Here is a 22,460-nt window from a genome sequence, read left to right on the forward strand (position 1 = left end):
GCTTTCAGAAACTCTTTTACTAAAATAAAGGCTCTGCAGTGCCCTACCATATTCATTCTTATGCCAATACCAAGCTCAGTGCCAGGTATATCATAGACATTTAGATCAATAACTTGTTTAATTGAGAATGATTAATAATTTATATATGTGTGTGTGTATATATATATACATGCATTAATTATATGTGTGTAATTATACATAGATGTGTGTATATGTGTATGCTTCATTTTAGAATGAATATAAAAGGTGTGCATATATGTAGGCTTAATTTAGAATCATAATTATAAAAATGAAATATATCCAAAATACAGAAAGAAAAAAATATGTAACAGTGTGGTAGAATGAAAATAGAAAATTTTAGATCAAATATCATGCTTTTGTATGGCTATAAGTTTACACTAATCAACCAGTAAATCCTTAGACATCTAAATTCACTGAATTGTTTTCTCATGAACGTTTCCCTGTCTATACTATGTTACTGTATAGATTGTCTATGTGATCTCTGAAAAATGGTCATCTGTTTCTCTTAAGAACATTCTAATATATTCTATCAAATCAGTATGTTTATTAATTTTATATACTCATTTCTTACATTTAGTCATAATCTTTTTCCATATTATTGATAAAATAAAATGTTGAATGCATTGCTTAAGAAATTTTAGCCTGCTATAAAAATGTCCTATAAAAACTGTATATTCTGTTGAAATTTTCAACTCAATTGGGTAATATCTTCTTATTGTGAAGAGAAAATTGCTTGTGATTCAAATAAAATGACCCATCATGACTCTAAATTTTCTCTGGGCTGTGACCCACATCCTCAATATCCTAACATGGGACACTGCCCTGTATCAAGTCCTACTGAATAAAACCTTTCAGAAAAATCCCCACATACTGAACTTGTTTATTATATCAATCTATGGAAAAATAAAAATAAAACCACATTCAGTAATTGCCTCTAACACGTACAATAGAGTATCAACTTGATTGAATATGTCATAATAACCTATTATAAAACCTGAAGCATAATTGAGTATAGTTCTGTCCTCAAACTATTTGGAAGATAAGTTACCCAAACTGGAGTTCATGGCTTCACTCGATATATCAGACTTCTTAGATTGCTGACTTTGACATGAAAATATGCAGAACCTCTGACAAATATATCAATCTAAACTCTATATTTACGTATTTAAAAACAACAATCATTATTTTAAAATATATAGTTCAAAATTTGTCAAGGACACTTTTTTCTTGCTAGTTTATGTTCGTTGTAAAGACATCAATGTAAAGCACACCATCACATATCTTTTGACATCACGGAGCCTCACACAGAATTATTTATGTTTCACTTTCACACGGCTGATATTATACAAAGTGAAATTTGTCACTAAACTGTGAAAATCTTAACTGTATTCAGGGAATCATTGTCAATCTTATCCTTAAGATATTAAGGACCCCCCCACCCCAAGGACTGTGACGTTTGAAAAATAAACAAGCAGCTAAGTCGTGGTGGTGAGGAAACGAAATAAGATAACATATATTCACATTGTGCTGTACTTGATGAAATGTAAAATGTGTAATAAAGACACTTAATGTTCACATATTTTCTGCCTTCACTGTGTCTCATGTCAATACTGTGTAATTTAACTATCATCTTCACCCTCATCTCTACTTAAAACTTTAGTGTTGTTAAATTTTAGTTTGGAGTTCATTAGATTTCAGTAACCTGAAGTAGAGATAACTTGGAATCATAGCAGCTGTCACAGCTGGAGCTGAGTTAAAACATACCTTTTCTAGCAAGATCTATTATTTTTATATGTATAGACTAAGGGTCTATATGTTGGTGTCTTCATCAAGGTATTACAAGGTCAAGGTAAGTTTCAATGGGTGTAAAATTCTCAGTTTAACAGAAGAGTTGGCAAAGTATCAAAATTTCTTTTGGTGCAGGCTGATCATCTTGAATAGACAAAATTCTCAAGCACATCCTGGAAAATCTGTATTACACAACACATTTTGAAGGAACTTAATTTTTTAAATAGTGCAAAATTAGAATACATGGCAAATTTGTTCATTCAGATCGTTAGCCGCACCTCTTTCATACACATACACAGGAAAACAGTCAGCTCAGATTAGTAACACAGGATGCTTTCTTGCATGAAAAGCTTATAAAGAACACCCTAGATTCAGGAATAGTGCAGGCTCACATTTTTTCCTCTGGAGGCAGCAATTATGTTCTGGGTTCAAGCTGCAGCCTCAGAGCTGCCCCCAGACACTGGCTGAGGACCTCAGAGTCAACTGTAGGACTGGACTTGCCTATCTCTGCAGCCTCCCATGAGCTTGCTGCAAAACTTCTTTCCAATTGGTGGGCTTCACACCAAGATGCTGCACCACCATATGGATCTAATTAGGCAAGCTTTATATATATTTACATATTCAAGTCAATATAATTCTAGCTAATTGGCTTTAGCTGTCTAAAAGATGCGTGAAACAAGGCATTTCCCAAAAGGGATCCATCATTTTGGTTAGTTCTCAAACCCTATAACCTCTCTTCTTCTTCTTTTTTTTTTTTTTAACATCTTTATTGGGGTATAATTGCTTTACAATAGTGTGTTAGTTTCTGCTTTACAACAAAGTGAATCAGCTATACATATACATATGCTCCCATGTGTCTTCCCTCCTGCGTCTCCCTCCCTCCCACTCTCCCCATCCAACCTCTCTTCTTTACACAACTCAAAATTTTATGCTCTTGATGTGAACAAAGAGGTAAAAGTTAGGGCTCTGGGGTATTGATTAGAGGGGCCCATGTAAGCGCTTAGATGAATAATGCAAATCACCTGTATTAACACAGCTACCTGGTATTTCTTGGCTCTATGTTGAACTATGTTAATTGATTGAGGATAGATTGTTGGTATAACAATGTCAAATCACACATTAAAAGCAATATTTGATTATCTCTAACATAAGTCTCCCAAGGAGATATCTACCAAAGTAAACCGGCAATGCTTTCTATCTCTTCAGGACAAAAAGAATCACGAAGTAAGATATATCCAGATACCAATGGGCTTCTAATTCTAGCTGCAGTGTTAGTTATATTATTTTGTATTGTTTCATGGTCCCAACAACCTAAAAGTATATATCAAAATAAATGCAAGCTTTGCCTTAACATTGATAATAAAATTATTTGAAGTTGTATTGTATTATATATGAATAAGTTGATTATATTAATATTTATGTTATATAGAATAGAACATATATTTATATATAAATATTTATTATGGGTGAGACTCAGGGTATGATCCATCTTAAGGCAAAATTCTTCTCCATCTGTGGACCTGTCACACCATGAAACAAGTTTTCTGATTCCAAATTACAACTGTGGGACAGGCATAGAATAGGTATTCCCATTCCAAAAGGAAAAGTTGGAATGGAAAAAGGGATCATAGGTCCCGGGCAAGTCCAAAACCCAACAGGACAAATTCATTAGATTTTAATGCCTGAGATATTCCTCTGCAGCTTAATGGTCTGTCCTCTTGGCCCACTGGATCAATGGCTCACCCTCTCAGCCCAAAGAGGTACCCTCAGCTCAGCCCTCTGCATCTGTGGCTCTGCCTCTACAGTCGGTCTTGTTTAATTTCATCCCATTTCTGTCTCTTTCTGTCCAAGCTACCAGTGTTTAACCCTGTCAGTCTCTCATGCAATTCCTAGGAGTTCACACCATTAGACAAGACGGTCCTTTGCAGATCTTTCCTGGGTTACTTCTTCTCTATCTCTGGCTTCTGCTCAGATGCTTGATCCTATCCATGAGTCACTCATCTAATAACTTTAACAAAAGATTTTCCAGCCACACACTTGGCCCTATTTCCAGACCATGCTCTCTGGATAGGCAAATGATTTTCCAAATCATCAGGTGCTTGTTCCTTTTTGCTTAACCATTCATTCCTCAACTTATCATTCATTGTGCAATTTACTCTAAGCAGCAAAGAGGAATCAGGTTGCATCTTCTACATTTTGCTTGGAAATTTCCTCATTCAGACAATCCATTCATAATCATACATGTATTCTCTAAAATAATAAGGACATCCTCTACTATTCTTCCCTGTTCTTTCTGAGTCCTCACCAGAATTGCTTTTAACAAGTATTGTATATATCTACCAATAATCTTTTAAAGAAATGTTTTATTTATTTAACAATTGTTATGTTCTGATAATAGCTGACATAGCAAAATGACCCTGGTTAGAGGAAAAGCAGAATTCTTTATTACTTACAATTCCAGGTGAGAAGGCTGTCACCTAGGACTACATGTTTGGGGGGCGGGGAAGGGTTGCACCAGGGAAAGGGTTATAGCAAGCTGCAACTGTAGGCTGCTTAGTGTGGCAAGTGAGGTGTGATTAGCTAGGTTTTGGAGGCTTCTTTTGGATGGAGTATTCTGAATGATTCCATAGACCAAAGGAAGGAGGAGCCATCTCTAGATGTTTGCATCAGAGCCTCTGTCAGTTGAGTTGTATTGTTGCAATCCAGGAGTGCCAGAGTCTGATAAGGCAAAGAGTTGAGGTATGAATTCAGCAAACTGCCCATGAAGAGAATTGAGCATTTTTTAACCATGATCTTAAAACAGAGTCAAGAGAGCACTCATGATGTATTACAAGGCAATCTAGACTTTTTCTATCAAGGGCCTCAGAATTCTTCCAGCCTCTATCCATCACCCAATTCCAAAGCCACTTTCACATTTTTTGTGTTTGTTACAATACCTCTCTATTTCCCAGTATCAAAATCTTTACTAGTTCCTGAGGGCTGCCATTACAATGTATCGCAGATTGGGTGGCTTAAACAACAGAATATTTTTCTCTTAGTTCTGGAGGCTAGACGTCCAAATCAAGTTGTCTATGGGGCCATGTTCTCTCTGAAGAACAAAAGACTACATTCCATTACATTTTCTTAACTACTGATGGTGATCCTTGGCTTGTAGCTGTATTTTGCTAATCTCTGCCTACATCTTTACATGGCATTTTTTATGTGTCTCTGCCCTGTCTATTGTCTTTTTATATCAACAGGAGTCATTTAATTAGGACCCACTGTAATGACCTCATCTTAATTTGATTGACCTAAAGATATATTTCCAAATAAGGCCACATTCTGAAGTTTTGGGAAGGGCATGGATTTTGGGGTTGGGGGAAACATCATGCAATCCAGTATATCTATAAATAGATATTTCTCCATGAAAATAATTTTCTTTGTTATTAGATATTATCAAGAATGTAATTTGACTGAAATGTCTTACTGGCTCCAGACATATAGAGAATAACTGATGTCTACCAATTTGCAGTTTTCTTTTATTAAAAAGTAGAGAAACTCTCACCTTTACTAATGTAATAAAATACTCTCTGATGTGATTAAAAATATATCATAGATAGAAATGAAATACTCAGGCAATTTTAAAGAACACAGTATAGTTTAGAGGTTAAAAATTCAAGCTGAAACTCCAGGACCTGGTTTTAAGTACTATGTCTTTCACCTGCTAATGATGTGATCTTAGGTAGCTCAACTACATCTTAGTTCCAACCCAGTTTCATTATTGTTGAAAGGAAAAAAATGATATGTGTTCTGAATAATGCATGTTTAATGCCTAATACAGAGTATGCAGTTAATAAATTTTAGCTGCTACTTGTCACCCATTGGAGACTTTTAGATAATGTTCAGAAAGAAATATTTATGATTACTCCTAATTAATTTGAAATTTAATTATTTCTTACATATGTGTCTTTCTTAGATAATATTTATGTGTTTCTTTACTGCAGTGAAATTGTGGGTTAATCTTTAATGTTATTAAAAATTCTAAGGAAATATTTATTGGCCCCTATAATGCACAAAGACATACACTCAAGCTTGAGAATATATAAAAATAAAATTAACTACTGAGGGCTTATTTTTCTGTATAGGATGTGGAAGAAGGTAGGAAAGTTAGCTACTCCCATCATACCTTCTGTCAATACTGAGCAACCCAACACAGAAAAACACTGTCTCAGGAGAGAAGATTGAAGTAAGTGAACCACTTCAATGCAAATGCCATGGCTGATCAGTCTTGACACCTGACTGACTCCTAAGGCTTTAGGTGACTCTCAGCAGGCTCCCTTAACCCAGGTTCCTGCCTCAAACCAACCCCAGCTGGCAACCATGTCTTTGGGCTGCTCCTAATCAGCATTTCTGTATACTAACAATGAACTATCAGACATATAAATAAAGAAAATAATCATATTTACAATAGCATCAAAAATAATAAAATACTTAGGAACAAATTTAACTAAGGAGGTGAAAGGTATGTACACTGAAAATTACATCATACTGACAAAAGAAGTTGAAGATACAAATAAATAAATAGATATCCCATGTTCACAGATTAGAAGAATGCATATTGCTTAAATGTCTGTACTGCTCAAAGTAATCTACAGATTCAGTACAATCCCTACCAGAATGCTAATGACATTTTTCAAGGAAATAGAAAAAAAACATAAACAAGACCAAAAGACAACCCTCAGAATGGGAGAAAATATTTGCAAATGAAACAACTGACAAAGGATTAATCTCCAAAATTTATAAGCAGCTCATGCAGCTCAATAACAAATAAAAAACAAATAATAAAATTAAAAAAAATAAAAAAATAGAAAAAAACCAATCCTACAATTCATGTAGAACAACAAAATACCTCAAATAGCCAAAACAATCCTGAGAAAAGTGAGCAAAACTGTAGAAACCACACATCCAGATTTAAAACTTTATCATAAAGCTATAGTAACCAAACAATATAGTCTTGGCATAAAATCAGACACGTTGAACAATGGAACAGAATCAAGGGCCCAGAAATAAACTCATGTTTATATGTCAACTAATATTTGACAAGAGAGACAAGAATACTCAATGGTTTTGGGAAAACTGGATAATCATAGACAGAAGAATGAAATTGTACCCCTGTCTTATACCACTCACAAAACAACAGCTCAAAACGTATTAAAGACTTAAATGTGAGACCTGAAACTGTAAAACTACTAGAAGAAATCAGAGGGAAAACTCCTTGATGTTGGTTTTGGCAACAAATATTTGGATATGACATCAAAAACTCAAGCAACAAAAGCAAAGATAAACAAATGGGACTGCATCAAATGTAAAACTTATCCACAGCAAAAGAGACAATAAAATGAAAGGCAACATATGGAATGGCACAAAAGTTTTGCACACCATTTTTCTGATAAGAGGTTAATATCCAAAATATATAAGGACCCAAACTATTCAATAGCATAAACAAAGAAGCAAAAACCAATTCAATTTAAAAAGAATGGTCAAAGAACTTGAATAGATATTTTTTGCAAATGGCCAAAAAGTACATGAAAAGATGCTCAACATCACTAATTATCAGGGAAATGCAAATCAAAGCCAGAATGAGACACCACATTATACCTGGGAGAATGGCTATTTTCAAAAAAAACAAGAGACAAGAGATTTTGAGTTTGATGAGGATGTGGAAAAATTGGAATTCTAGGGCATATTGGCGGGAATGCAAGTTGGTGCAGTCACTATGGAAAACAGTATGGAGGTTTCTCAAAAAAATAAAAATAGAACTACTGTATGATCTAATAATTTCACTTCTGGATATATATTTGAAAGGAATGAACTCACTATAAGGAAGAGAGGGGCTTCCCTGGTAGTGCAGTGGTTGAGAGTCTGCCTGCCGATGCAGGGGACAGTGGTTCGTGCCCCTTTCTGGGAGGATCCCACATGACACGGAGAGGCTGGGCCCGTGAGCCATGGCCGCTGAGCCTGTGCATCCGGAGCCTGTGCTCTGCAGCGGGAGAGGCCACGACAGTGAGAGGCCCGTGTACCGCAAAAAAAAAAAAAAAAAAAAAGGAAGAGATATCTGCACCCCCATATTCATTGAGCATTTTTCAAAATAACCAAGACATGAAAACCATCTAAGTGTTCATGGATGGATGAGAGGATAAAGAAATGTGATATATACACACACACATATATATATGTATATATATGATAGGATCCACATGTATATTGAGAGCACTATGCTAAGTGAGATAAGTCAGATAGAGAAAGAAAAATACTTTTACATTCCCACTTATATATGGAATCAAAAAAGCTAAACTCAGAAGTAGAATGGTGGTTGCCAATGGTGGGGAGCAGTAGGAAATGGGGAAATATTGGTCAAAGGGTATAAACTTACATCTATTAGATGATTAAGGAGTTGGGATCAAGAAGGTGGAGGAGTAGGAAGCAGAGTTCACCATCTTCCACAGAAACATTAAAAAAAAACATCTACAAGTGGAACGATTCACACAGAACAGCTACTGAGTGCTGACAGAAGACCTCAGACACCTGAAAAGACAAGAAAACCTCCTGGGTTGGACAAAAGGAAAAATAAAAAGAAGAAATCAGGACAGGGCCTGTGCCCCAGTTAGGAAGCTGTGAAGGAGGAAAGGTTCCCGCACCTTGGGAAGGGTCCTCACCAGCGGATAAATTAGACTGGATGGGCGGGAAGTTTTGGAGACAAAACGGGGAAAGCAGCAACAAGTATCTGGAAAACAAAACAGAAAGTAACCTGCACAGATGCTCTGCACCACCACCCTGTGCTCCACAACCTGAGACACTCCTCTGTCAGTGAGGGTGGGTGTTGGGTGCTGAAGCTCAGAATTCAGAGGTCAGACCCAGGGAGAGGTCCAGGGTTAGGTGTAGAAACATCCTGAAGTTGTCAGGCCATGACAACTGAGAGTGTACTAGGAAGAAGCCTGGGCCTGCCAGAGAGGGCCCATTATTGAGAAGCACACGAGCAGAGGGGCAGGACCACCATAAGGACTTCTATCCCTATGAGCACTCCCAGGCAACAGGAAGCCACCTACAGGAGCTCTGGGGGTGGTCGCAAGTTGCCACTACCATCTTGGGCTTCAGAGGCAGGCACTGGCCACCTCTTGCAGACAAATGGGCAGATTCCAGGCCCCACATCTGCTGACCTAGAGGGGTTCAGACAGATCCAGCCACTAGCAATTCTGCCAGCAGGCCCCAGGACACACCCCTGCTGATCCAAAAGGGCACGGATAGCTCTCGCTACTAGGAAATTCACCAGTGGGTGTCAGGCACAGTCCTGCTGTCCTGGTTGTGTGCAGATAACTCCCCCCACAAGGAAAATCATCCATAGGAGGGGATGAAACTACAGCTGAGCACCAGGAGCTATGTGACTTAGAAAGAAGAGCTGAAATCTCTCCTTGCTGCTGTGTGAACTGTGGAGTTACACCTCTGCTGATGGCTTCCTAAATTCAGCACCTGCAAAACATCTGAAAAGACAACCAGTGTTCTTGTAACTGGGATGGATCTGGCTTTAGGAGCTGTGGGCTCTGTGGGCATGTACACATGGAGGTGGAGCCAGGCCAGATTCTGAGCTGACACCATAGCTCCCACAGCAGGTCCAGGTGCATGACTAATGCAGTTCTGGGACCTGACCTCAGTGGACCTGCACCAGTGGCCTGGTGAAAACAATGCCTGAGAGTTACCAGGGCCAGTTGCTGGCATACCCACCGTTATGGCAGGATCGAGAGCAGTGCCAACAGCAGTGTACTTTGTAAGCCTGCACAGTGGGTGAAAGGGGACACAACAGAACACATTCACAGATAAACATCTCCAGAGGAGGAATATTCAGTGGCTTGTCTCCCAGTGGGAGTGATCCTATCCCACCTACCTCACACCGCAGATTAGAATCACAGCTAAGAAACAGATATAGGGGTCTCTAATCCAACAGCTAGGGAGCAGACCCAGTCCCTGATAGGGCAGTGACAATCACAGAGCAAAGGGGAGGCCCAGCTCAATATCTAGGGCATGATCTGGTCATCACCACACCAATCAAACCTCCTATCAAGCAGATAATGGCACAAGCCTCTGGACCAACCTCACCCACCAGGGGGCAGACAGCAGAAACAAGAGGAAAATTCAACACACATTTATAATAAAAATTCTCCAGAAAGTGGCCATAGAGAGAACATACCTCAACATAATAAAGGCCATATATGAAAAATGAACAGCAAACATCATTCTCAGGGGTGAAAAACTGGAAGCTTATCTTCTAAGATCAGGAAAAAGACAAGGATGTCCACTCTCACCACTATTATTCAACATAGTTTTGGAAGTCCTAGCCATGGCAATCAGAGAAAATAAATAAATAAAAGGAATCTAAATTGGAAAAGAAGTAAAACTGTCAGTGTTTGTAGATTACATGATACTATACATAGAAAATCCTAAAGAGGCCATCAGAAAACTACTAGACTGCATCAATGAATTTGGTAAATTTGCAGGGTACAAAATTAATACAAAGAAATCACTTGCATTCCTATACACTAACAATGAAAGATCAGAAAGAGAAATTAAGGAAACATCTCATTTACCACCACAACGAAAAGAATAAAATACCTAGGAATAAACCTACGTAAGGAGGCAAAAGATCCATACTCAGAAAACTATAAAACATTGATGAAAGAAATCAGAGATGACACAAACAGCTAGAGAGATATATGATGTTCTTGGATTGGAAGAATCAATATTATGAAAATGACTACACTACCCAAAACAATTTACAGATTCAACGTAATCCCTATCAAATTACCAATGGTATTTTTCACAGAATTAGAGCAAAATATTTTACAATTTATATGGAAACCAAAAGAGCCCAAATAGCCAAAGCAATCTTGAGAAAGAAAAATGTAACAGGAGGAATCATGCTCCCTGACTCCAGACTCTACCACAAAGCTACTGTAATCAAGTCAGTATGGTACTGGCAGAACAACAGATATATAGATCAATGAAACAGAATAGAAATCCCAGAGATAAACCCATGCATCTATGGTCAACTAATCTATGACAAAGGAGACAAGAATATACAATGGAGAAAAGACAGTCTTTTCAATAAGTGGTGCTGGGAAAACTGGACAGCTACCTGTAAAAGAATGAAATTAGAACACTCTGTAACACCATACACAAAAAGAAACTCAAAATGAATTAAAGACTTAAATGTAAGGCTGAATACTATAAAATTCTTAGAGGAAAACATAGACAGACACTCTCTGACATAAATTGCAGCAAGATCTTTTTTGATCCACCTCCTAGAGTAATGAAAATAGAAACAAAAATAAGTAAATGGGACCTAATTAAACTTAAAAGCTTTTGCACAGCAAATGAAACCATAAACAAGACTAAAAGACAACCCTCAGAATGGGAGAAAATATTTGCAAATAAAGCAAGTGACAAGAGATTAATCTCCTAAATACACAAACAGCTCATGCAGCTGTTTGTGTCCAAAAAAAAAAAAAAGCCCAATCAAAAAATGGGCAGAAGATCTAAATTAACATTTCTCCAAAGAAGACATATACATGGCAAAAAGCACATGAAAAGTTGCCCAATATCATTAATTATTATAGAAATGCAAATCAAAATTACAATCACACCAGTCAGAATGGCCATAAAGAGATTAATCTCCTAAATACACAAACAGCTCATGCAGCTGTTTGTGTCCAAAAAAAAAAAAAAAAAAGCCCAATCAAAAAATGGGCAGAAGATCTAAATTAACATTTCTCCAAAGAAGACATATACATGGCAAAAAGCACATGAAAAGTTGCCCAATATCATTAATTATTATAGAAATGCAAATCAAAATTACAATCACACCAGTCAGAATGGCCATAATCAAAATATCTACAAACAATAAACGCTGGAGAGGGTGTGGAGAAAAAGGAAACCTCATGCACTGTTAGTGGGAATGTAAATTGATACAGCCACTATGGAGCACAATATGGAGGTTCCTTAAAAAAACTAAAAATAGAAATACCATATGACCCAGCAATCCCAATCCTAAGCCTATACCCAGAGAAAAACATAATTCAAAAATATATATGCACCTCATAATTCAAACCATAATTCAAAAGATACATGTGAATGTTCATTGCAACACTATTCACAATAGCCAGGAAATGGAAGAAACATAAAAGTCCATAAGAGAGGAATGGATAAAGAAGATGTGGTACATATATACAATCGAATATTACTCAGCCATAAAAAAAACAAAAACAAAATAATGTCATTTGCAGGAACATGGATGGACATAGAGATTGTCGTCATGAGTGAAGTAAGTCAGACACACAGACACAGAAAGAAAAATAGCATAAGACATTGCTTATATGTGGAACTTAAAAAGATTGGTACAATGAACTTGTTTACAAAACAGAAGCAGAGTCACAGATGTAGAAAACAAACTTATGGTTACCAGGGGATGGGGGGGAAGAATAAACTGGGGCATTGGGATTGATATATAGACACTTTTATATATAAAATAGTTAACTATTAAGGACCTACTTGTCCTTAGCACAGGGAAATCTATTCAGTACTCTGTAATGGCCTACATGGGAAAAAAGAGTGTATATATGTATATCTATAATTCATTCAATTTGCTGTACACTTGAAATTAACACAACATTGTAAATCAACTATACTCCAATAAAAATGTTTAAAAAATGATTAAGTTCTGGGCATCTAATGAATAGTGTGGTCACTATAAAAATACTCTATTATATATAATACTTGAAAGTTTTTAAGAGAGTAGATCATGAATATTATCACCACACACACACAAAATGGTAATTATGTGAGTGGACGGAGTTGTTAAATAGCTTTATTGTGGTAATATTTCTCAATATATACATGTATCAAATCATCACCTTGTATGCCTTAAACTTACATAGGTTATATGTCAATAAGATCTCAATAAAGCTGGAAAAATAAATTCACTGAGGTGATATACTTAATTGTATGCTCATTCAATGATAAGGTAAATATTAACTGCTTCTTGTCTGGCAGTTTATACATGTACAGTATTATAGTGACTATAGCCTTTTCTTTAATTGAATGGAGCCTTCCCATGAAGATGTAATTGTACAGTGTGAAAGCTCTCCTGTGCTTCTTCAATGTGCTGACTTGTGTCTTGTTGCTTTTATTGTTTCTTATGAACTATTGACTTAGTATTATTTTAAGTACTGTAAAATGTATCATTGTTTCATTCTTTCATTTTTGCTTTTTTCTTCTTACCCTTTTTGAAAGGAAAATGTCAGTACCCAGAAACAAAGATCCTTTGTTAAAGACTTGATGTTATCAAGGTATAACTATAAATAAAAGAACTATCAGGTACATGTTGCCTAATATAATTACATTTAGTTTGTACTACTTTATATATTTTAATATAAAACATGTTTTAATACAAAATTATTTCTATATATACTGGAAAATAGAGAAGAATATATGTGCATTTGAGAAAGGCATCATTCATCATTAAGTCTTTCATTTGCTGTGCTATCTTATGGGCAATCTTTTTTTACACAAATTTTCTTTTTTTAATAAATTTTTAAATAACTTACCGAGGGCAAGTACTACTTGATAAAAACAAGGCAAATAAAATAAGATATATCATAATGAACACATGCAATGGCACATAGCACAAAGATTATATGATTTATATTTATTTATTTATTTATGGCTGTGTTGGGTCTTCGTTTCTGTGCAAGGGCTTTCTCCAGTTGTGGCAAGCGGGGGCCACTCTTCATCGCGGTGCGCGGGCCTCTCACTATTGCGGCCTCTCTTGTTGCGGAGCACAGGCTCCAGACGCGCAGGCTCAGTAGTTGTGGCTCACGGGCCCAGTTGCTCTGCGGCATGTGGGATCTTCCCAGACCAGGCTCGAACCCGTGTCCCCTGCATTGGCAGGCGGATTCTCAACCACTGCGCCACCAGGGAAGCCCAAGATTATATGATTTATATTTTGGATAAAACAAGTATTCTTAAATTGTGAATTGCTGTACCTAAATGTAGACAATTATAAATGAATAGGTATTGGGATTATCTATGCTATGAACCTATCAACCTAGTACCAACCCTCTTGTGTCAAGAATTATTAACAACCTCAAAATCGAACTTTATTTTGTTCTTGGTGAAAAAGATGTTAGAAAGCATGATGGTTTCATTGGTGATGATGATTCTTACGAGGCATTTCAAAATGAGATCAAGATTACACTAGTAATAAATAAAAAAATCAAGATATACTTTGCTCCAAATAGTGTCAAAGTTTTGAATACAGTAAATGGTCACCAAACTGAATCACTGTTTAGTTTTGTTTTGTATTTTTGGAGTTGAGGCCTATGTTTATTACCGTGATTGTGGTGATGGTTTCAAACTAGAGTTTCATATGTACAAACTCACCAAATTATACATATTAAATATCTTCAGGTTTCTTGTATATCAATTATAGCTCAATGAAGTTGTTAAAATTAAAAATAAATGTTTTTAAAAGGATTGGGTTATATAATTTCTAAGACTAATTCCATTTGCAAAATTCATTTAACCTGTGATTCTGTGATTCTATTTCTGTTCCAATATGTATATGCCAGATTTTCCACAGATTCCACAAAGCCTATCTACCTCTCTGCCATGATAATTACTAAAGGTTAGTTGTTTTCAGAACTGATTAATCCCCCAGAAAGTGTATTGACACTCTTGAACACTTCCCAGTCCTCCCACCATATCATATTGGTCCCTTACCCTAAACTTCATCACTAATTGCAACTCCCTCTAATCATTTTTAGGAAACCTTTCCAGAGGGCACAAAGGCAGATGGACATTTATTCATTTCTTGTGTACTTGTTTATTTATTTATTTTTCAGTTTTATTGAGACATAACTGATGTACAGCACCATATAAGTTTAAGGTGTACAGCATAATGATTTGACTTACATACATCATGAAATCATTATCACAATAAGATTAGTTAGCATCCATCAACTCATACAGATACAAAATTAAAGAAATAGAAAATTTTTTCTCTGTGATAAGAACTCTTAGGATTTGCTCTCTTAAGAACTTTCACATATAACATAATCAATGTTAATTACATTTATCATGTTATACATTATATTCCTAGAGTTATTTATGTTGTAACTGTAAGTTTGTACCTTTTGACTGTCTTCATCCAGTCCCGCCTCTCCACACCCCTTGCCTCTGGTGACCACAAATCTGATCTCTTTTCCTATGAGCTTGTTTGTTGTTTTTGAAGTATAGTTGACCTACAATACTATGTTAGTTCCCTGTACACAGTATAATGATTATATATTTCTGTACATCTCAAAATGATCACCAAGATAAGGTTAGTAATCATCTGTCACCATACAAAAATACTACATAGTTATTGACTATATTCCCCACACTGTACACTTCATATTCCTGACCCATTAGTTAAGTCTGTACCTCTTCATCTCCCCCACCTATTTCTCTCCCATCCCATCAACCCCTCTGACAATGATGTATTTGTTCTTGGAATCTAACTATGTTTCTATTTTGTTAGGTTGAATCCTTTTTTATACAATAATAAATCATTACTTTACCATGCATTGCAACATAAAGGAAATGGGAGTGCACATTTAGGATCAATATTTATTTTTCTTCTTTTGATACCAATCTATACACTGAATAATTCAGTTTGTTTGTTCTACAATGTTGTTTTTTTTCTTTTTTAAATACTGGCTCAAGCCATGTGTGTAATGTGTGTATAAAAACATTTTGCTTGAATGACTATCTGGTGGACAAATCAACTCTTTAGACATTACTCTTTAAATTACCTTTCCAATCCATTATCCAGTTTATAAAACTAGAGAATGAATGTTGAGACATAAGTACATAGTCAAATAGTGCTTTCCCTCCTTAAACTAAAATACTTGTATTTTGCAAGGTTATTTCTTACAAGTAAACAAACATATTCTATCACATTAATTTCTTGAGAATGATTTTGAGGCTAGAATAATAGTTATATTTTTGGAAAGAGTGAAAAGAAGAGATAATCCTTTAGCAGTGCTAAAATAGATACTGAAACTTCAGGATGGAGAAGATAACAGTTGGTCCACTGAGCCCATCTTTAAGCCCACCCTGGAAACAGAAGTGTTCCCTTCTCCTGTTTTCCACTGGGAAGTGGGTACATGAGCTGAGGAGACCAGAAATTTTTGTAGAAAGTCCGACAAAGTATACAGAAGATTGGGATTTTGTGGAGGATGTGTCTTCAATTTAGGTCTCTGCTTACCACAGAAAAAGACATTCTATTGTTTTGATTATGATTTCTCTGCTTATTTTTCCAAGCTCTGGTAGCAGGAAATAGAAAGAGAAGGACTCAGGATGGTACTTTGTCAGCTGGTTTTATTTGTCCCCACCTAAAATTTTTTCATGATTCACAAAAGACCAAATGATTCTAGAGTGAGGAATCTCAACATTTCAAAAATGTTGAGATAAAATATTGAATGGGATAAATTTTCTCAACTAGATTAAGTTATATGTCTAATTTTATATTAGAAGTTTTCTACTAAATTTTTGTTCTCTATACTATTTTGCCATTCATACAGTCCTATTAATCCTGGAATTATCATAAATGAATGATCATGGTAAGAAATGAAAAAAATAAAAACAGAAAATATCCCATTTCTCTTTAGTGTTTACCAATGAAATACTGTCTGAGGATTCCAGGGAGAATTTTATTACAGTAAGTCCCTTACATATGAACCAGTTCCATTCCAAGAGTGTGTTTGTAAGTCCAATTTGTTTGTAAGTCTAACAAAGTTAGCCTAGGTACCCAACTAACACAATCGGCTATATAGTACTGTAATGTAATAAGTTTATAATACTTTTTACAAAAATAATACATAAAAAATCAAACACAAAAAATAAAGAAGACATTTTTAATCTTGCAGTAAATACCTTGAAAAGTACAGCAGTACAGTGCAACAGCTGGCAAACTGCGGCTGGCATCGAGTGAAAAGTCAAGAACAGTTACTGACTGGAGGAGGGAGAGGAGGTGGGAGATGGTAGAGCTGAAGGATCGTCAGCAACAGGAGATGGAGGGCCAGCTGCACTTTCACTCATGCCTGACGATGGCACAGGTTCTGGATCCTTGCTGGATTCAATTCTATCTACCCTCTTGAAACAATTATCTAGTGGTGTCTGGGTAGCAGCTCTTTTCTCATCATAGATGACACGGTAGCACTGGATTGCATTCTGAATGGCTGCTGCAACCTTCAGGTACAGTTCTACATTCGGGTCCTGTGCCTCAAAAACTAACAGTGCCTCCTTAAATAAAGAAAATCCCCTGCCATTTCCTGCGCCAGGAATCTCTTCAGTTCTGCAGTCACTTCTTCCTCTTGTCTCTCATTGTCCTTTCTCTGGGCCTCCAATTCTTGGTGCTTCTTAGCAGTACCAGCTATGTCACTGCTGATTTTATGCTTGCTTTTGGTCATCCTGGGCTTGAAGTAAAGATACTGTACTACTGTACTCTATACAGTACTGTACAGTAAAGTACACAAAAGCACAACCACTTGTAGAGGATGCACACATGTGACAATGTACACCAGACACACGTGAACTAACTTACATGGTTGGACATGTGCACACATGTTCACAATCTTCAAAAGTTCACAACTTGAGTGTTCCTATGTAGGGGACTTACTGTATTTGTTTCATATGTAATTTCCTCCCCTGGCACCTTGGGGGCTGTGAGATGTCTAGTGTGTATTTGTCTGTACATGTATGCATGTGTATCCAACTGAAAGCAGTCTGGATATGACACAAGGATAATTGGCAATCATTTCCTAATCAATGTTATCATGAAAAGAATGATTAACCTGGGACAAAGGTAATAAGCATAGATTAAGAAGCTCACACTACAAAATATTTGCTTAAGTCAGATGAAACTTTGGTTACTACTTGATATGTTTTCTTTATTGCTCAAGAAAAAGGAAAGCTGCTGTGCTAGTGACTTCATAATTATAATAAATTTCCAAATCAGTTATGCATAAGTGAGCAATACAACCATATGATGAAGGGTAAAAATGTAGATATATCTCTCTGTGTATCTATACATATACTCATATAGCTACAATACAAATATTTGATAATATACATACACAGGTTTGTTTATTATTTTGATTTAAACTATGGGGGACAAGTCTTAATAATGATATAAAATACAAATTCTACTCAACTGTGGGAGTCCTGATTGAGTCTCTAGGGAAGAATGCTGATCTTTGTTTTCTTTCTCCTGCCTTGTGGGAAAAAAAATAATGAAGTGTTTAAATTTTGTGGGATACACCCTGATATCCCCAAATGGTAAGGATTAACATAAAACATAAAACGTTTTTAAGGACTTTGAAATCCGAACTGGATTCACTTTTGCTATAACATCTTCTTGTGTATGTGCTTGCCATAATGGTCTTTCATAATTTCATGATTATCAAATTATCTTGAAATGTCTTACTTTGATCTCAAATTTTACAGTGAATTATATTTTGTCATTTAATAATACCTTATCTAGAAACATGTATCTCTTTAAATCATTTTAAATTAATTAATTGATTATATTTTAAGTAATTTTTTAGAGCACTCATAGGCTCACAGAAAAATTCAGAGGCAGGGAGAGAGGTCCCATGTACTCCCTGCTTATAATTGAGTAGCCTCCCTCTTATCAACATGCCCCACCAGAGTGATACATATGTTAGAATTGACAAGCCTACAGTGACACATCATTATCACCCAAATTCCATAGTTTACATTAGGGCTCACTCTTCCTGTTGTATGCTCTAATGGGTTTGGACAAATGTATACCAACATAAGTCCACCAGTAGTATCACACATAGTATTTTCACTGTCCTGTAAGCCTAAGTGCTCACCCTATTCATTCCTCCCTCCCACCTAAACCCTGGCAACCACTGACCCTTTTAATGTCTCCATACTTTTGTCTTTTCCAGAATTTCATTTAGTTGGAATCTTATAGTATATAACATTTCAGATTGGTTATGTCATTTAGTAATAAGTATTTTGGTTTTCTCTGTGTCTTTTCTTTTTAGTACTGAATAATATTCTATTGTTGGATGTATCACAGTTTATTTTACATTCACTTACTGAAGGGCAATGTGATTGCTTCTAAGTTTTGGCAATTTTGAATATAGCTGTTATAAATGTCATGTGCACGTTTTCGAGTGGACTTAAATTTGTTAACGTTTTTGGGTAAATATTGTGAAAAACTAATAAACAGAAACCTCCATTAGAAAGAGTTAGGAGACCGGAAGTGGGAGCTCTCACACCCTGCAATGATGGAAGAGCCCGGTGGGAAGAAGGAAGACTTCCTCTTCTTTCCTGGCAAGAATTCAACCAATGACAGACTGCCATAACTCAGCCAATGAAAAGCCGTGAACTTTGTGATAACTCTGGCCCTCCCACTTCCTTTTTCCCTCCATAAAAATGTTCTCCTCTGCTGGGGATTTGCATATGGCTCACAGCAATAGCAGACCTCACATGACAATTATTTGCTGATCCTAAATAAACCCATTATTGCTGGGGAATAACTGTCAGTTTGTTTTCAGTCAATATTTTGGTGATCAGTACGGGAATCCAGAGAAGACTCCCAGCGACTCTGAGGCTGCTGAGCAAATAAATGCAGTACCCACACTGAACCCTCTGTTGCTCACTGCTTTTCTCACTGACCCTGGAATTTGAGGGTAAGTTTTTTCTTGAAACAAACTTCCACCCTCTTTACATTAGGAAGCTCTCCAAGCTGTATTTGTACTTGGGATCTATTTTATGGTTTTCTCTTTTCTAGTTAAGGCTTGCTCTGTGTGTGAGTACTCATTTGGCACTTTGGCCTGATTTTGAAATCAGACTTTTCCGTTTGGAACTGACTAGGCTTCAGGCCATTCCTCGTGGAAGCGGGGCTGTTTCTTTAGAACTGTGCTGAGCACAACCTTCAGCCTGCCTCTTCCTAATCCAGACTCTTCCGTTAGAACTTGTTGGTATAAAGCCTACAGACTGTTTGGATTGCTTACATTGTTTAAGCTGTTTGAGCTCTTTCGTCTGTTTGAAAATTATTCTCTTACTCTGGATAATAAAAGAAAAAAAAATCTCTAAGAACTAGTTATCTAAATATTTTGAAGGTGCCCCCTTTACAGGGACCACAGCTGATTTTACGATTGAAAACCATGGTCATTCCTCATGGACATTTCTAACTAAATGAACCAAACTAACCAAATACAATTTAGAAAATCAATGACCATTATGGGGAACTATTGAAATCCTCAAATTTACCTGTGTTACAATCTAATTGGACAATCATAGTTCTAAAATTTCCCAAACTGAATAGAACACTTATTTCCATTGGTATTTTGAAGCTTCCATATGTTATCAATTGTCTCTCTGCAAAATAAGATTTTAAGATTAACTGAGGCAAGCTAACAAAGAAAGGAAGATAAAATGTCTTCTGAAGCTCCAGGCTCTTCTCCCTTCTTTATCTCAGGTTCTGCCTTGGAGGCCACTTTCCTCCTTCCCTTCTAAACTACCTAAACCTCCTCTAGGCCCTCAGTTCCAACATACTAATTCTTTCACTGAACTTCTCATTTTCTCTGAAACTCTCCCCACTCCCTTTTCCTCTGAACTTATCAGGACATTTCCTTTAAAATTAAGTCACCTGAGGATCCAGAAGATAAACCCTTAATTTTTTTATATTCCCTGGACTAAAACTAAACTGTGAGCCATAGTCAAAGATTTTCCCAAAGTACCAAAGATCCTCACAGATTTGCTGAGGAATTTAATACAGTCATTTAAACATATCAACCTGATTTTTCTGACTTCTATCAGCTAACTCATATGCTTGTCAGTGAGGGTCAGACCCAGAATTGGATAAAAATTGCTAATTGGGAAAATCCTGAAAGCTCCCTAGAATTAAAACCTGGAGACCAGTTTGATAGCTTATTACATGGTCATGTTCAGACAACTGCTAGACAAGTTTTTTAGAGACATTCCTAAGGTTTTTCTAAAGCTTGTTGATTCAAACAAAATTTAAGCTTACACACTGTTGACTAGGTTCATGACTATTGCAATATACTTCAGATTGTTTTTAAGGCAAATTCTGGTCTTCCTTCAGATACTGCTTCCACACAGGCAGCCTTTAACTGTATGTCTATGAATAGGTTGAACCAGGACTTTTCCCTTCTAGTAAAAAGGACTGGGATAGACTGTAAAACTGTGTCCATACAGATTTAGTTTACCTGGCAAACCACCTCCCACCTACTTTAGATGAGAAGACCACCAAAACCCTTTATCTTCAACTTCAGCAAATTAAGGTCCCTTAGTGAAATCAAAACCCTCCTAGTTTTTGCTACTATTGCAAAATTCCAGGATTTAGGAAACTAGATTGTTACAAATTTAAGTTCTTCAGATGCCTTCAGCTCTCTAACAAGCCTTTCCAATGTTCTCCCAATTCTCATTGACAAGGCTCTGAGGAAGTGTAGGGGCTCTTTGAAAAGCTCCATCTTAATTAGTTTGGAGAAACATTTCTCCAGATTCGGTCTGAATGTTTTCCACACCCAGTTGACACCAGAGCCACACTCTCGGTGCTTAACCTCACTATTATATAGAAGTCCCTGCCTCGGAGTACTAAAATAGTTCAAATACTGGGCACCCCTGATGAACTTCAAGAGGTTTCCATCTCTGAATCTATTCCCTTTTGTTTAGAAATTCACACCCTTTTCTCCTCAGTTCATCTACCTTACATTTATTAGACTGAGACTTATTAAAGAAGTATCATGCTGGAATTTCTTTCTTCCAAGGGGAAAAATAATTCTAGAACTTGACAGAAGTCATTAAAGTAACCAATCAGATGAATTAAATGACCTTTAACAATTTATTTCCTCTGTCTCCTGATGGTACTAGAGCTGATTCTGGAAACAGTGATCATTTGTCCCTATTGAATCAGCTACCATGCTACTTATGGGCAAACTCTCCAACTGATATTGGCAAAATTTACAGCATGCCTCCCATCAGGATCTAGGTAGATTCCTCAAAATCTCTTCCTAGAATTATCAATATCCTATAAGTGAAGAAGCCCTTTAAGGCATAAAGACAATAATAGAAGAGTGTAAGGCTCAAGGCCTCTTTATCCCTTATATTATTCCCTGTAATACTCCTATTTTTCCACTTAAAAAACTTGAGGGCCAAGTGTTGAGATTTTGTCCAGAACCTCTAAGCAATCAACTTTGTTATTCCTGGACACCCTCTTGTTCCAAATCCTCACATATCACTAACATCCATTTCCATCCTAAGGATATTCTCTACTGTAATCGATTATGTAGTGCATTCTTTAGTATCCTAGTTGATGAAGCTAACCAATATATTTTTAACTTCATTTGGGGAAAATATTCACTTGGACAGTAATGCTTCAGAGTTTTACTAAGAGTCCTTTGTATTTCTCACAAATCCTGAAGGCTTGACTAGACGATATAATGCTCCCTAGAAGTTCTACTTAGTTGCAATAAGTGGAAAAGTTTCTTCTTTGCTCTCCTTCTCAAACCTCCTCAGGGGAA

This window comes from Neophocaena asiaeorientalis, unplaced genomic scaffold (genome assembly GCF_003031525.2).
Source record: "Neophocaena asiaeorientalis asiaeorientalis breed wild unplaced genomic scaffold, Neophocaena_asiaeorientalis_V1.1 scaffold169, whole genome shotgun sequence".
NCBI lineage: Eukaryota > Metazoa > Chordata > Mammalia > Artiodactyla > Phocoenidae > Neophocaena > Neophocaena asiaeorientalis.